This window comes from Pagrus major, chromosome 23, assembly GCF_040436345.1.
Source record: "Pagrus major chromosome 23, Pma_NU_1.0".
NCBI classification, from domain to species: Eukaryota; Metazoa; Chordata; class Actinopteri; order Spariformes; family Sparidae; genus Pagrus; species Pagrus major.
In genome coordinates, this window is record NC_133237.1 from 10,380,910 (window position 1) to 10,395,592 (window position 14,683).

The window sequence follows — 14,683 nt, forward strand, 5'->3', positions numbered from 1 at the left end:
CCGGGGGCCTTAAAGTTCAGTGGGTGGTAATATCCTCAGGAAGCATCAACAATGCCGTTTATATGAGTAACTTTTTACAGTGTAAATGCTCTCTATATATTCAACACTTACTGTAACTTGGCATGATGCTTTTATAATCATGCTACACACAACACTTGAACATTTTATGACTCTGGGAGTTTACAAGACAGGTGTGTGTGAGTGTGTGTGTGCTGATTATATTGTCATGTGGTTCTTTTGTAGTCGCTTTTTTTTCTCCAAACACATTCAAACTTTATGACCAAGTGGTTTTACTGGCTCACTGGAATAATAGGTAAAAGGTAATTGGTTGATGGAATATCAAGTGAGAGGGTGAAGTGTTTAGTGTGCATGTATGTGCATGTGTGTGTGTGAGTGTGTGTGCCCTACCCACCCCCAATTGTTTGCCCTGTCGAGAGTGCGTAATGTGATATTTTCTTTGTGATGGCCCATCCGTCACTGACAAACTTATTCACACAAGCCATTGAAGAGCTTTATTCACTGCTCACCACTCTTTCACATGCATGGTAGGTTGTCAACCAAAAGCTGGCCACAACACAGTGTATTAAAATTAGATTGAGATGTCTTTCCAACACAACAAGTAAGACTGCGTAGTGGAGGATGAATATAGTCATCAACATATGGGATTTCAAAGACTGTAAATGACATCAAGCACAAGAGGAGTAAATACTGGGTAAAATTTACATCTGTATTTTTCCATAAAATGTCAAAGACACTGAGACAGACACATACAAAGGACCAAGGAGGGGCAGCACAGAGAGGGAGAGCAAAGACACGGGTGTCATTAGGTGTGTAAATTATCCCTCGAGGCTACATGAAAGTCTAAGCGGAGACAAACAACAGCGCAGCAGGAGACTTGAGTTCGGAAGAGTAGTTTGTGAAATGGCTTTAATGTCCTACTCCTCCCGTTTGCTATTCCTCCAGTGCCTCTCCACACCCTTTAATGGAAGAGCTAAAAAGTTTGAGTTAGCCCTTTGAATGGAGAGAGGAGACACTCAGGGCAGACATTATCCAGTTTACAATGCTCTGCTGAAATCTCCAGACAGAGAAGACAAACTATACATCACTTATTGGACAGTTTTATCCATATGAGATCATGCAGTTTTGGACTGGGTGAGCATAGCATAGAAAGTACTGTTGTGGCTATGAGTACCTACAGTATGTGTACATAAAGTACACATATATATTAGGTATGTACTGCATATTTGTACAGGAAGAAAATAAATAATTCAATAACCAAAACTATGACAACAAAGAGCTAGCATGTGTTTGAAATGTGACGATCCTGTAAACACATGAAAAGCCTGCAGGGAGAACATCAGTGTTGACGCTGAACAAACCAGAAAACAGAAGTTTACATTTTGGGAAATGTACTTGTTTGCATTGCAGTGAAGAGTTACAAAATTTACCTCTGGGTACTAATAAAGTAACTTGAACTTGAACTTGAGATAAGATCAATATCATCCTGGCCCGTGGCGGAGTCAGGATGTTTGAAGGGCAGGGGCGAAAAAAATTAAATAAAAAGGGCACCAGCGCACAGAAAGTCGTGATATATTTATAGTGAAGAGATGGTACTTCAACATACTTTCTCCACTAGAAGCCAGAGAGGGCACTAGAGGGCACTTTATCATGTTTTATCGACCAGAAGGGCATCCAATGTCCAACTATGTCCTAACATGCTATATTTAGCAGATATGTTACCATGTTGAGTATCTTAGTTTAGTATGTTAGCATGCTAACATTAGCTTATATCATATACACTTATTGTGATTACTCATCACAAAGTACAGCAACTTATTAGACGTACTTTTGACCTGATGATGGCGCCAGATGGGATGTGAAGGACTCATCGTGGTGATTTCTACTACTACCATCCATCCATTCAGTTGAGTATTTTAGCCAAAGTGATCGACTGAGTGACCGAGAAACAGTGCTGCTAGCATGACAATTAAGTATGTAAGTGAATACATTTGTGAGTGTGTGCTCTAAAACCAGAGGTTTACGCCCATTAGGTTTAACTGAAGTTGTGAGTTTTGTGTAAGTACATGTGGTTCATTTGAGCAGTTGACTAGATAGTCCCTCATGAAGTCAGACACATTCTGTCCATTCAGCAAGTGGTCCACACACACACACACACACACACACACACACACACACACACACACACACACACACACACACACACACACACACACACACACACACACAACACACACACACACACGCACACCCTAATAGACTCAGGTCAGATTGTGGTCATAGAGTTACTCAGCACAAAAGTTAAGCCTTGGCTGCACAAGCAGTCATCACACCGGGAACAATGCCGCACATGTACACACACACACACACACACACACACACACACACACACACACACACACACACACACACACACACACACACCTCTCTCTGTTAATCCTTATAGAAAAAGTGTGAGTTATGTTAAGGCTGGTTTGTGTGTGTGTGTGTGTGTGAGAGAGAGAGAGAGAGAGAGATTGTGTGTGTTTGGGAGTGTGGCATGGCAGAGATGTCACACAACTGAAGAGGAAAGAGGAAGTGAGTCGTTTATGGAAAAAAGATGGGTGTGATCTGGACACGCTGCTGCTAACAAACTTCATGTGAAAAATAATCAAGTGTAGAGGAAACAGAGTGTCTGTGAACTTAATTTCATTATATAAATATCTTTAAAACAAATGCAAAGTGTTCACTGCTTGTCATTCTCTTGTTCATTGCAAACTTTCACTAAATATTTAGTAACCCTGGTACCCCCATGTTCAAAAAAACTATCCAAAAGCGCCCTCTTGGATGCCCTGTGGTCGATAAAACATGATAAAGTTCCCTCTGTGGTGACCTTCCATTGAACAAAACGTGGTGAAGTGTTGTCCCTTCACAATATGTATCACGACTTTCTGCGCGCTGGTGTCCACCGCATACAGCTGGTGCCCTTTTTATTTTTTTCGCCCCTGCCCCTCAAACATCCTCAGTCTGACACTGTCTACGGCTACGTTCAGACTCAAAATCGCCCTCTGGGAAAGCAATACAAATAGCCTGCTTTTGTATGTGTGCGTAGCCTTCAAGGTAAAGTAACTTGAATGTGCGGTTAGACACATTTGCACTGTAGTAAAATTGGAAGTTGACACAGAGTCACTTTTTTTGGACACAAAACCTGTATTTTTTTTGGGACAGCCCTACTGAGAGGAAAATGACAGTATCAGCTCAAAAGTGTCATTTGTTTACATTGAAGGGATTAAGACCTGTAGCGGAGAAAATGAAAAAGTCAGGTGATTTTAATACAGAGCCACAAATTTGGGGTGGATGGTCAAGACAGCAAAATGTTGGACTTTAACATGAGAGACCCTGTTTGCTTCTGGTTTCCTACAAAGAGTCAATGACCTCAACCAAACATTCTTAAACCTTAACCATGTTGTTATTGTAACCCTGATGATGATGCGAACCAAGATCTTTACCTGGCCTTTACCAAGTTGTTTTTGAAGTGTTCTTATTAAAATGAATGAGAGAGTCGTGGTGGCCTGGTGTTAGAGACGTTGCCCCACAAAGACAGAATGTCACAGATTCAGTTATTTTAAAAAGCACTTCTCTGTGGTTTGTGTTCCTCCTCCATCTTTCTCATCCTCCTCTCTCCTCCCTCTCTAATGAAATTCTCAGCTGCTGCAGTCATGCGGGGTCATCCCCTCGGAGACTATTTTAGCTATTTTAACTGCACCTTGTTGGCCGACCAAATAACGTGTGCTTTGTGAGCCTTTGACGTTAAATTTGAATAAACCAAAAGCAGTTCCACCTGTTTTGAGAGTGATCTCATCACTGAAAAAGAAATATTTCTTACACAGGCCACATCTCTCGAAAATGCAAAGTGATGATGACCACACGCATTAAACTCGGGCTATGCAAAATCATTACTCACTATTACAAGGAATATGTTGTGTACGTGCACGTACACGCATTTGTGTTGCATGTGGATGCACATGCACATCTCTATTAGTCACCCACACAGATCATACTTAAAATTGTTTTGTTCTGTGCTCATTTTTCAGAGAAAACAGTTATAAATGTCTGGAGATGAAATGTCATATATCAGGTACTCAGATGAAAGGTTGGGGCACACTCATAGTATCACAGATAATAAAATGCTAAGAAAACAAATAGGATTAATGTCATTTTTTCGCCTCAAGAACACTTGATCTTCATTCTTTTGAGTTTTGGGAAAAATATGCTTTTTTGCTTTCTTGCCAAGAGTGAGATGAGAAGATTGATACCACAATCATGTCTGTGGGGTAAATAGGAAATTAAAGCCAGCAGCTGGTTAGCTTATTGTCTATAATCTACAGTATGTGTGCCAAGAAGTAGGACATAATTCCCTGTAAAATCACAATGTGTGTTTTTTACACTATGGATAAAAAAAGTCAAAACATAATAATTTAAACTGCAAGCAGTGATGAAAGTGAGCATTAAATTCAAAATGGCTGACTTCCTGTTGGGTTTGGGTCATGGCACCTAGAGACTTTTTTGTAGTTCTAGGTGGGCTAGCAAGCCATTTTGTTGCTCCCATGGCCCAAAACCATAAAATACTTAAATTTCCACCAGGTTTGAATTTTGTGCAATGTTATAGGTTCAAAAGGTTCTTTATCAGGACCTAATTATTGAGTTTTAGATGTGCTAGTAGGTGGATTTTTTTATTGTTGGACAGAGTCATGCTTCTTATCTGACTCTGGGAAAGAAAGTTTTTAAGCATATCTGACAAAATGTTGAACAATTTATTCAACATGGAGAGTGAAAAAGGCATGGTCCCTCACTGGCTTCCCACACACTCAAATCCCACGCACCAGTCTGCTGGGACACCTTTCGTAGGTGAGAAGAAGCTGTAGCTTAATTAATTAATTTTGAACCTAGCCTTGTAAGTAAAATGGAATATATGGAGTATGCACTGGTATTTACGATGTTGTGCAATATAGTTGAGCAATAAATGGCATGCTTTGCAGCCCAAGTGGAAGAGGAATTTCAGATACTTCTTACTAGTTATTCTGGTCAGGCTGGAGCCAAAGGAATCCCAGACATCAAGTCTTCATGCCTCCATCCCCCAGCCTCCATCTCACCAGCCCGCAACCCGAACCCCTGATCACATACACCACCCAGCTCAGACAAAACTTATCAAACATTTCCCCCTTTTCCCCCCAAACAACTAAACTCAAACATGGCAACTCAGCCTCAGAGTGGACTTTTTTGGGCAGCACTCTATTTGATGTTGTTCTAAAGCAGAAGATAGTGTTGTGTGTGTGTGTGTGTGTGTGTGTGAATATGAGATGGCTGTGTGTTGATGGTACCCTTACTTGACCTTTTGAATTGCCAGAACCTTCACACTTCAAACAGCCTCCATCACAATGCTGAAGGCATGGAGGCTTGCCTACATGTGAGCAAACACACACACACACGGTCGGAAGAGGTCAGAGGTCAGCGGAGCGGAGCGGCGATGTGTTGGCTGACGGGGAGGCCGGGTGGTGTCTCCTGCTCCCCCTCAGCTGTCCTGACTAGCTGCCTGAACAGAATAACCCCAGAATAACCATTGTTATCTCTCTGTCTGGGTTCATTCTGTGTTTGTGTATCTGAATCCTACAGTTGGGGGGACAGTTGAGATGACCATGAAAATATCTTTGTTCCAAGGAAGGGAGGCCAGTCGCGTGTGTGTCCTTGTGTGCGTGACTGTTTATGTTAAGGAAGGAAGATTAGCTCAGCTAGTGGCCTATTTCTGGTGACACCGGGTTAGACAGAAGTGTTTCCCTCTGCATTTGCGCGCACACACACATACAGGGAAATTTTAAACTTCTAAGACAGGATAGAAAGCTACACTGTATTTCCTACCATAGAAAGGAGAAAACATCTGCTGTATGTGTTTGAGCAGTAAGTCTGACGAAGAGAAATACACACAGTCACAATCAGAAGCTGTTTGTTGCAGCACAGTTAAGATATTCAATCTGAATTTTGGTAAATACTTTATATTAATGAAAATGCATCATTTTTTGTATTTAAAAAAAATGTATTACATCATTTCATTACTTTTATAATTTTTATATTTTTAATGATTTACATAACCTTTCATATAAGGTTGCACAGATTTCAGGGATATGTAGCATTTGAAGATAAGGAAACATATCAGTACAGGTATTGGCAGACCATTAAGGCTTAAAACATAGTTTTGTGTTTTGTTACATAAGAATAGTACGGTGGCCGACAAGGGCAAACGTGCAGCAACGGCCAAACGCTGCAAATACATAAATCAAAAAGATTAACAGATTTACGTAGGCCTAACACTAGCTGATTGTACGTTTTCTGTTTGTTTTTTAATTAAACATTATTAATTTATAATAGTTCCAGGTCGGGAGGTCGGGACCCCCTAGCGGCCTGGTGCTTTTCCGTTGTGTGGACACTTCCGTTGTGTTGACACTTCCGTTGTGTTGACTCAATATGCAGCATTTCTCTATTGCATGTGTTTTGGGGGTTTGTGTCGTTTTGGTTTTGCATCATTTCTGTATTTGCAGCATTTTGTTGTTGCATTTGTTTTGTGTGTTTGTGTGTCTTTGGTTCTGCATCGTTTCCTTCTTTGCAGCATTTTTCCGTTGCAGCATTTTGTTGTTGCATGTGTTTTATGTGTCTTTGGTTCTGCATCGTTATGTATTTGCAGCGTTTGGCTGTGTCGGCCACCGTAGAATAGACCATATTTAGGAAGTGTTAAATTATTAAAGGAGAATGACTTGTATCTTGTGGTACTTGTGGCAAGGTCCATACTAAGTAAAGCATAATAAGATCAGCATTCATGTACAAGAACTTTATTATTCACCATCACAAAGCAGTCATTAGTGGTAGAAGACATTGTGCTGATGTGACTCAACACTGTATGTGTATGTATGAGGAAATCTCATATTCAAATCAGTGAAATGCAAAAGATGAACAGCTAAACTGGGCACATGAGTGTCGGTCTGTAAGGGGTCTATTAAAAACCTTTCGATAAAAGGAAATGTCATATGGTGACTAACCCTAATCACCAACTGTTTGGTTTGGTTTGGTTTAGACTCATAAGGTGATTAAGTTAGCAGCGTATAAATGAGTGTTGCTGAGGCAGGATCTGTGCATGTGTTTTTTGTAGGTGTGTCTGTCCATCAGCTGACAGAGAAAGTGCTGATAAACCCTAATGACTGTGTAAATTACAGATTGTTAATGGCTGCTTCTTATCAGTGCAATACTTGCGCCAGTACTCATTTCCTTGTTGACTTGTTGGGTTTGGGTGGCTGTGCCCTCGTTTATAGGTTTTTATACATGTGTGTGTTTTCAAGGGACAAACTCTGATATTGCCGAGCTCTTGACCTAAATCTTACAGTCACTCCTAGTTTCTCTTCTGCCATCCTCTTCCAATGTTCGGTTTAATTCCAACTTGCTTCTGTTGGCTCTCTGTCCCGCATTGTGTCATGTGGCCGGGTGCTTAAGCAAATTAATGAAAATCTGGGGATGCAAATGTAATGGAAAGTAGCGTGTGTTTGTGTGGGTGTCATCTTTTATCTCTGCCAGATCTTGTCTGTTTAGGCATGTACACACACACATACAGCTGGGGGTGAAGAGGGAAGCAGGAAGAGTAGGCAAAAGTGACGGGAGTTTCTTTTTGTTTGCTTGTTGTAACTTTGTGTCCCCCCCCCCGGCTTTTGATGCAAACAGAAGTTATTTACCTAGTTAAATAAGACAATTCAATTTTCTTTCTTTTTGTTTGTCTTAAACTACTTCCACTGTACACACAGCATTTTTAAGGCATGCCTTCCTCTTTTCATTTTGGTAAACAATCCACATCTAGACAGTAGTTTTCTTTTATGTATTTTTATGGATCCCACTGGATTTCTAGCAGGACCTGCCCCGCTCTGTTCCTGATTGGCTTGCGTCTATCGTTTTCATATGACGAATGCCTCTGTGGCTTCATGGTCCTGGCACTCTATGCTACGTGCTAAATGCATTCAATTTTGCATTTTGCATTCAAAAGTTGATATATATTAAAAAGTGTCTTGCTTGGCATGAGAACACTCTTGTATAACTCTGCCGTAGTATTTATAACCCTCCATAAAAAACGGCATCAATAGAAGAAAAAGTTGTTTTAGAATTTGTGAGTAGAAAACATTTAGAAAAATGTCCAGAATAATGTAGCTTTTCACTTTTATCTGCAGCAATATGAACGCCGTCTGAACTTCTCCCTCCTGCTAACAGAAGAGAGGAAGGGAGGGAGGAGAGAGATGAAGAAAACAGTTTGTCTGCCAGCATTGTTCCACAATCACATCTCTCCCACTTGGTCACTATCTCTAATTCATTCTTTCTGTATAATTTTCTGAATATTTTTTCCTCCTCAATAATATTGCTTCTATCCTCCGCTATCTTCTATCTCGTGTCTTTGTGTAGTTTTGTTCCTGTGCTGTTCAATGTGCCTCCTGCTGATTGTCCACAGTGGAAGGCCTCCACAGAGCGAGTGTGGACACACACACTCACAAACACACACACACACATGCATGCTGTGAGAAACAGGAACAGGGGAGGCGGGGGGTGCTTCCTGTCTGGTTGTAGATCTGTGTGTGTGTGTGTGTGTTTGTGTGTGTATCTGGCATGTATCCAGGTGGTAGAAGTGCTGTGGAAGGAAGGACGGCGGGGAGATTTGAGTTTTAATGGTCACACAGGAGGCACTACTGTACATGAAAGAAGCTTGCATACAGCAGAAGGCAACAGCAGGGGACACCAGTCACTGCTGGCATGAAGTTTCATCAGATACATTTCTTGAGATACAAGGAATTTTGTGTTAAGCGCAAAAAAAATAGATATAAAATATATTTTTACATGATATTTCACCTTCTGTTTATATGACATGTCGGATGTAATACTGCCCACTGCAGGAGGAGCTGTAAACTGTCACAGTTATGCAGGACGCATGAATGAATAGTGAGAGTGGTCCCTGTTTGTGCCTCTCATGTATTAACATTACATTCGAGTCACAGACCGCTGCATCAGATTTAATGAAAAATAAATACCAGCTGGTATTTGAAAACTGAACTGTTCACCGTATTCTCAAAGATTCTTCCAACCATTTGGATTTTGAGACATTTCAACAGATTTTAAAGCTGTTTCTGTTATTGTCTTATTTAAATCAGGGTCTTGAACACTTTGCCCACTGATTATAATGTTTGATGTGTGCATGTAGATCTGCAGCCTCTGGGCCTCCTCCACTTTTTCTTATGCAATACTCCTGACATCTGGGTCATACACTGTAGAAAGGGAAAACATGTCTCAAACACTGTGTTTCACAATGTGGGCTGGGTCTGTCTTGCTTCTGGAAATAATTCGACAAATAATAGTTGTTTTTTTATATCGGCATTGACTCCACCATCAAACCCATGGACATATACATGTAAAATAATACATGGCCGGCAATACATAAAAGAGATGTGATGTACTGGCAAACTACACTTTTTTTTTAGTTTTGGATGGGATTGTGTTAAGAGAACAGCTCCCACTCCTCTTCTGGTAAAACCTCTGATTTTGTTTTGATGAAAGATTCCAGAGATAAAGATGTGGGTTAATACAGAATCATCTCTCAAGGAATCTTAAAGGTAAAAGCTACACAGAATATCACGAGGCAGCAACAATATCTATCTGCCTCAGGTGGGATACGAATGAAAAAGCCTTATGTGTCCACCTTATTGTTTCCACCTATAGGTCTACGACAATAGCAGGCAACTGATATGTGCCTACAGTGACATACCGTGTGAGTGGGTCTTGAATGTTTGCAGTGTGTTTACCTGTCTGTTTGGTGGACACCTGACACCTGCCAGAGAGGTCAAACCTGTTCCCACCACTCCTGTCCATGTGTGTGTTTGTGTGTGAAAGTGTGTTTGGGTGAGAGTAGTCGTAGGTGGGGTCAGTAGCCCGAGGAGCAGAGGTTGATAGGATTGCTTTGTTGTTTAAACAGGCTCTAGCTGTGGGAGTACGTGTATGTGTGCAATGTTTAAATGTTCAACAGCAGCCTGACACTCAGGTGATGGACAGAATAAATGTTTGGGTGTGTGTTAGTGTGTGTTTGTGTGTGTGTGTGTGTGTGTGTGAATGCTTCTCGATGTCTATATGCAAAGAATCCAACAAGGAAAAACCAGAAAGCAAATGGGAGAGAGAATCCATTGTTTTAAGTCTTACAATGCGTCATACTGATTCCATCCATTCCTTTCCTGCCTGCACAACACGTTATATGTGTGCGACCCTGTGTGTGTGTATATGTTATGTCATGTGTATGAGTATGTGCGCACTGCACGTGTACAAACGTGAACGTGTGCAAACATTTTTAAGAAGAGTTTTTGGTCTAATGAGAATTTTTGTCCGTGGTAACCTGCTCTTCTTACACAGCTACACGAGTGGGCGACCTGAGGCTTTTTAAGAGAATCCTAATAAATGTCGTGCCTGCAGAACAAGTGTACAAGGAGGGGTCGAGCAGTATCATAGTAGTTTTAAAGCCTCTAACATGAATCTGTAGATCTCGGTCTGTTTGAATCTAACATTGGAGCTGAATTATGAAAACTTATTTTAACTTATATTGCCGGTCAGTGTCTAAGTATCCTTTTTTAGGTTCCTTTTTAATTAGAGTCTAACGGAAATTTGAATTCTCCTCATATTGTGTCAGGAAATATAAATGATACTACAGCTGTTGTGCACATTTTTCCACTTTTCAAAAAAGATCAAAAGATACATAACAAACATTGGGACATATTTGTGGAAACAGTGTCCACGCCTCATGCCTCAGGGTCTGTGTGTCCTAGAGTAGCAGCTCAGGTCAGTTTTGCAAGAAGAAGTCCCGTCCATGGTGTGCTACTCACTGGACCATGTCATAGACCTTTTTAATAAGCACACTTAAATAAAACTAGACAGTGAAAGATGGCGGCCACTGAGTCTAATGAGTGTTGCTCGCCTGGCGCATATGCCAAAAAAAAGTTATCTCGCTTCTGGGATTACTTCCTGGTTATGTGGCCGACTGAATATACGCTGTAGAGTTTCTCCCGCTGGCCCCGCGCGCTAGTTCCTGCTCGGCCCATAGACTTTACACTGTGATGATGTCACAGATTTTTTAAATTGCTTTTCTCAGCTTAAGGAAAATTGTATGAGCAAAAAACCTCCACTGATCAAAAATTCATATGATAAAGAGTCACGATAAAGCATGTGTGCAGTTCGTGGTGTCCTGTCCATGACCCATGACCCATCAATGTCTCAGAAAGTTAGCTTAGCTTGTTAACATTGGCACTGAGCCAGTGTTGTCAAACCTTGACACGGTGCAACTAACGTGCACATAAACATATGGATTGCTCGGCTGGTTCCACCTGTTTCCAGTCTTTATGCTAAGCTAAGCTAACACTGCTCGCTTCATATTGAATAGACGGATACACATGAGAGTGTTATAAATTCTCTCATCTTTCTTGCAACCAGAAAGCAAATAAGCGTATTTCTTAAAACGTTGACGTTAAATCTAGCCAGCCTATAAAAAGGCCTCCATAAAGGTCTGTCAGGAATCCTAAGCTCCATAGTTCTATCATGAAGAAGTGTACGCAGGTGTCACAGCATAATTGCATAAATTCATTTATAGCTGACGGTGTAAAAAGTCTGTTTACACAAAGACACACCCACCTCTAAAGGCATATCAGCTTTGGGTCTGAGACGACAAACCACTCTCCCATTAAGACTTGCCATTTGCAAATAACCTACGTACATCTGAAAAATCAATACCGAACGGAAAATTCAGCAATTTAGAGAACAAGCACAAGTATGCTGTGTTAAACCTGACTTAGTTTAAAGTATGACCTCCGGACATCTGTCCCCATCAGTGGTCCGATGTTTCCACTGTGACAGGATGGGATTCTTTTGTGGGAGACGGTCATAAGGAGACAGTTAGTGAGGACAGGCACGAGGTAATGAAGAGGGCATTGTTAAGGCTTGTTATGCAGCACATAATTCTTTGCATTTTTCAAGGCGACCACAACATGGGACAGTCCCCACTGCTGGAGTGTGAATCTGTCGATCCAGCCTGATGTAAACTGTTTGACATGAAGTTTTTTTTAGGTTTTTACATCTGAAATGTGAGCTTTTTCTTACAAGTGATTATATTTTAGGTGTAGAACTGATTAGTGGTGTGCTTAGACTCTATATAAAGGCAGGGGGAAGACCTTGGGCAGTCCCAGTGATCCTCTGATGTGACATCCAGTCTTATTTTGTCATAATTCTAAATACCAATAAGTAGAAGCTCCTATTCCTATGATAGCTGATTTTTAAATCTAATTCCTAACCTGTCAGATGTTGACAATTTGGGATGGCAACCAACCTGACCTGTCTGACAACATTACCGAAACAATTCCAGCGCAGATAGACCTTTATGTTAAACAATACAATTATTTTTGTAACCAGAAACAAGCCTCATCAAGGAGAAGTCTTGCTCTGAATATGCAACATTTCAGAGTGAGACTCCTCCTGGAAAACAAGTCCTTTTAGTGAACGTAACTTTGATGGTCGGAGTTGCACCAAAAGATTTCATTACTGCCAGTGAACCTGTGTCACTGCTGCCAGATGAAGCAATCTGCTGGACTGGCTCCAAAACTTTTATTGAGTATGAATCATTTACACATCAAAACAAGTAAATATAGGGCCCATGATTAAAAATACAAAGTATTTCTCTTTAAAGGGGCACTGTGTAGTTTTGGAAAAGAAATTCAAACTCAATATTTTAATGTTTACAATATTAATGAGGTAATAATACAAACTCCATAAGAGTTAACATAACTGAATAAACAAGCTGTTCTCAGAGGAAAGTAAGGTCCCCAAAACTCTGTTTGAAGCGAGACAGGTGGCAGGGTCTGCCAAATATATGCAAAGTAAAACAGTATGAAATTGTGTTGTCCTTTAAGGTCAGTTTATTGTTTGTTTTCAGTTTATTCAGTCATGAAAACAAAGAGAGTTTTGCTTCACTGCCCAGCTTTTGGCTGTAGCATCATCACATGAAAGTGGTATCAGTTATCTAACTGTCAACATTAAAGCCACTGAGCGTCAAAATATGCCTTAAATCAACACAAATGTCCCAAAACAACTTAAAGGGTAATATTGAAAGATATTGAATATTAAAAAAGGTCAAAGAACAAAGCCAACAGAGCCAACAACAGAAAAAAGGTCAAAGAACAAAGCCAACAGAAACTCATCTCTACTGGAGAATAAAACACTGCTCCTGAAACACCTCGTCGGTAGCCCCGCCTTTTATTCCGTGGCTTTGTGACATCACACTATGTCACCATGTCACACATTTGCATAATTTATGTCTAGCAGCTATTTTGGTATGTAAGAATTGATTTAGCTGTTGTTGTAAGTAGTGTTGGATCAGGCATATGTGAGCTGACCAATCAGAGGAGACTGGGTATTCAGGAGGGAGGGGCCTTAAAGAGACAGGAGCTAAAACAGAGCGGTTCAGACAGAGGGGGAATACAGTTCTGCTGCAAAGGATTGTATGAGGAAACTGATGCGTTTTTTGAGCATTGAAATATGTAAACCTATTCTAATAGTAACCACAAAATAAATGAGCAGAAATTGTCTCCTGTAAGAGAATCACGCTGATATTATGTCACCATAGAACTTTGTTCAAAACCACATGAATTGCATGCTGCACAAAAAAATGCAAAACTGTGAGAAATACAGAAAGCACGAGGACTGGGGTCATTGTGAAGTCTGGATCACTCAGGCACTCTCACCAAACATGCTTTTGTGTGTAAGAGTGACAGCGGAAAACACCTTAAAAGAAATTAAATGCAACAGCTGGTCAGGCTTGAGAGAGAGAGGGTAGAACTTTGCAGAAAAAGCAGGAGGTTGAAAACGGAAAGACGGACAGAGCATTTCTTCTCCTCATATGTTGGTTGCTCATGTGATTTTTCATGAATTTTGTTGTAGACATGGAAACAAACCACGTGGAATCTAAGAAGTTCTGTGTTTTACATTTGTGGCAGCAGCTGAGAAGAGGAATGTTTTAATTATAACGAGCCAAGAGAAGAAACCTGAACTTTATCAACAGAGCATCGAAATCAACCTGTTCTGGGAGGTGCATCGCAGTTAAACGGCAACAATGAGAAAGGAGGTGAATAAGAACATGATCAAAATGCAAATAGAGAAGTCAAGGGTGAAACAACAAAACACAGGAAAGTGACTACTAGCCTACAACGCACCCCTTCCTCCTCTGGCCTACTTTTCAGTATTCCTTCCATTCTTCATGCCTTCCTCTCCTCAACTTCTCATCCCCTTTTATCCTTTTAATTTCCTTTTGTCCCCCTCTCTGTCTGACCTCTGCTTTCCTCCGTTTTTCCTCCCTCCTTCTCTGCCCGTCTGCCCTGTGAGGAAACACAGACTTTTAAACTTCCCCTCCCTCTCCTATAATGATATTTTTATAGATGCCTTTCCCGCCGAGCCTGCCTGAGCTGTTGTCACCAATCCTCTCGTGTGTCACTGGCACACACACACACACACACACACACACACACACACACACACACACACACACACACACACACACACACACACACACACACACACACACACACAC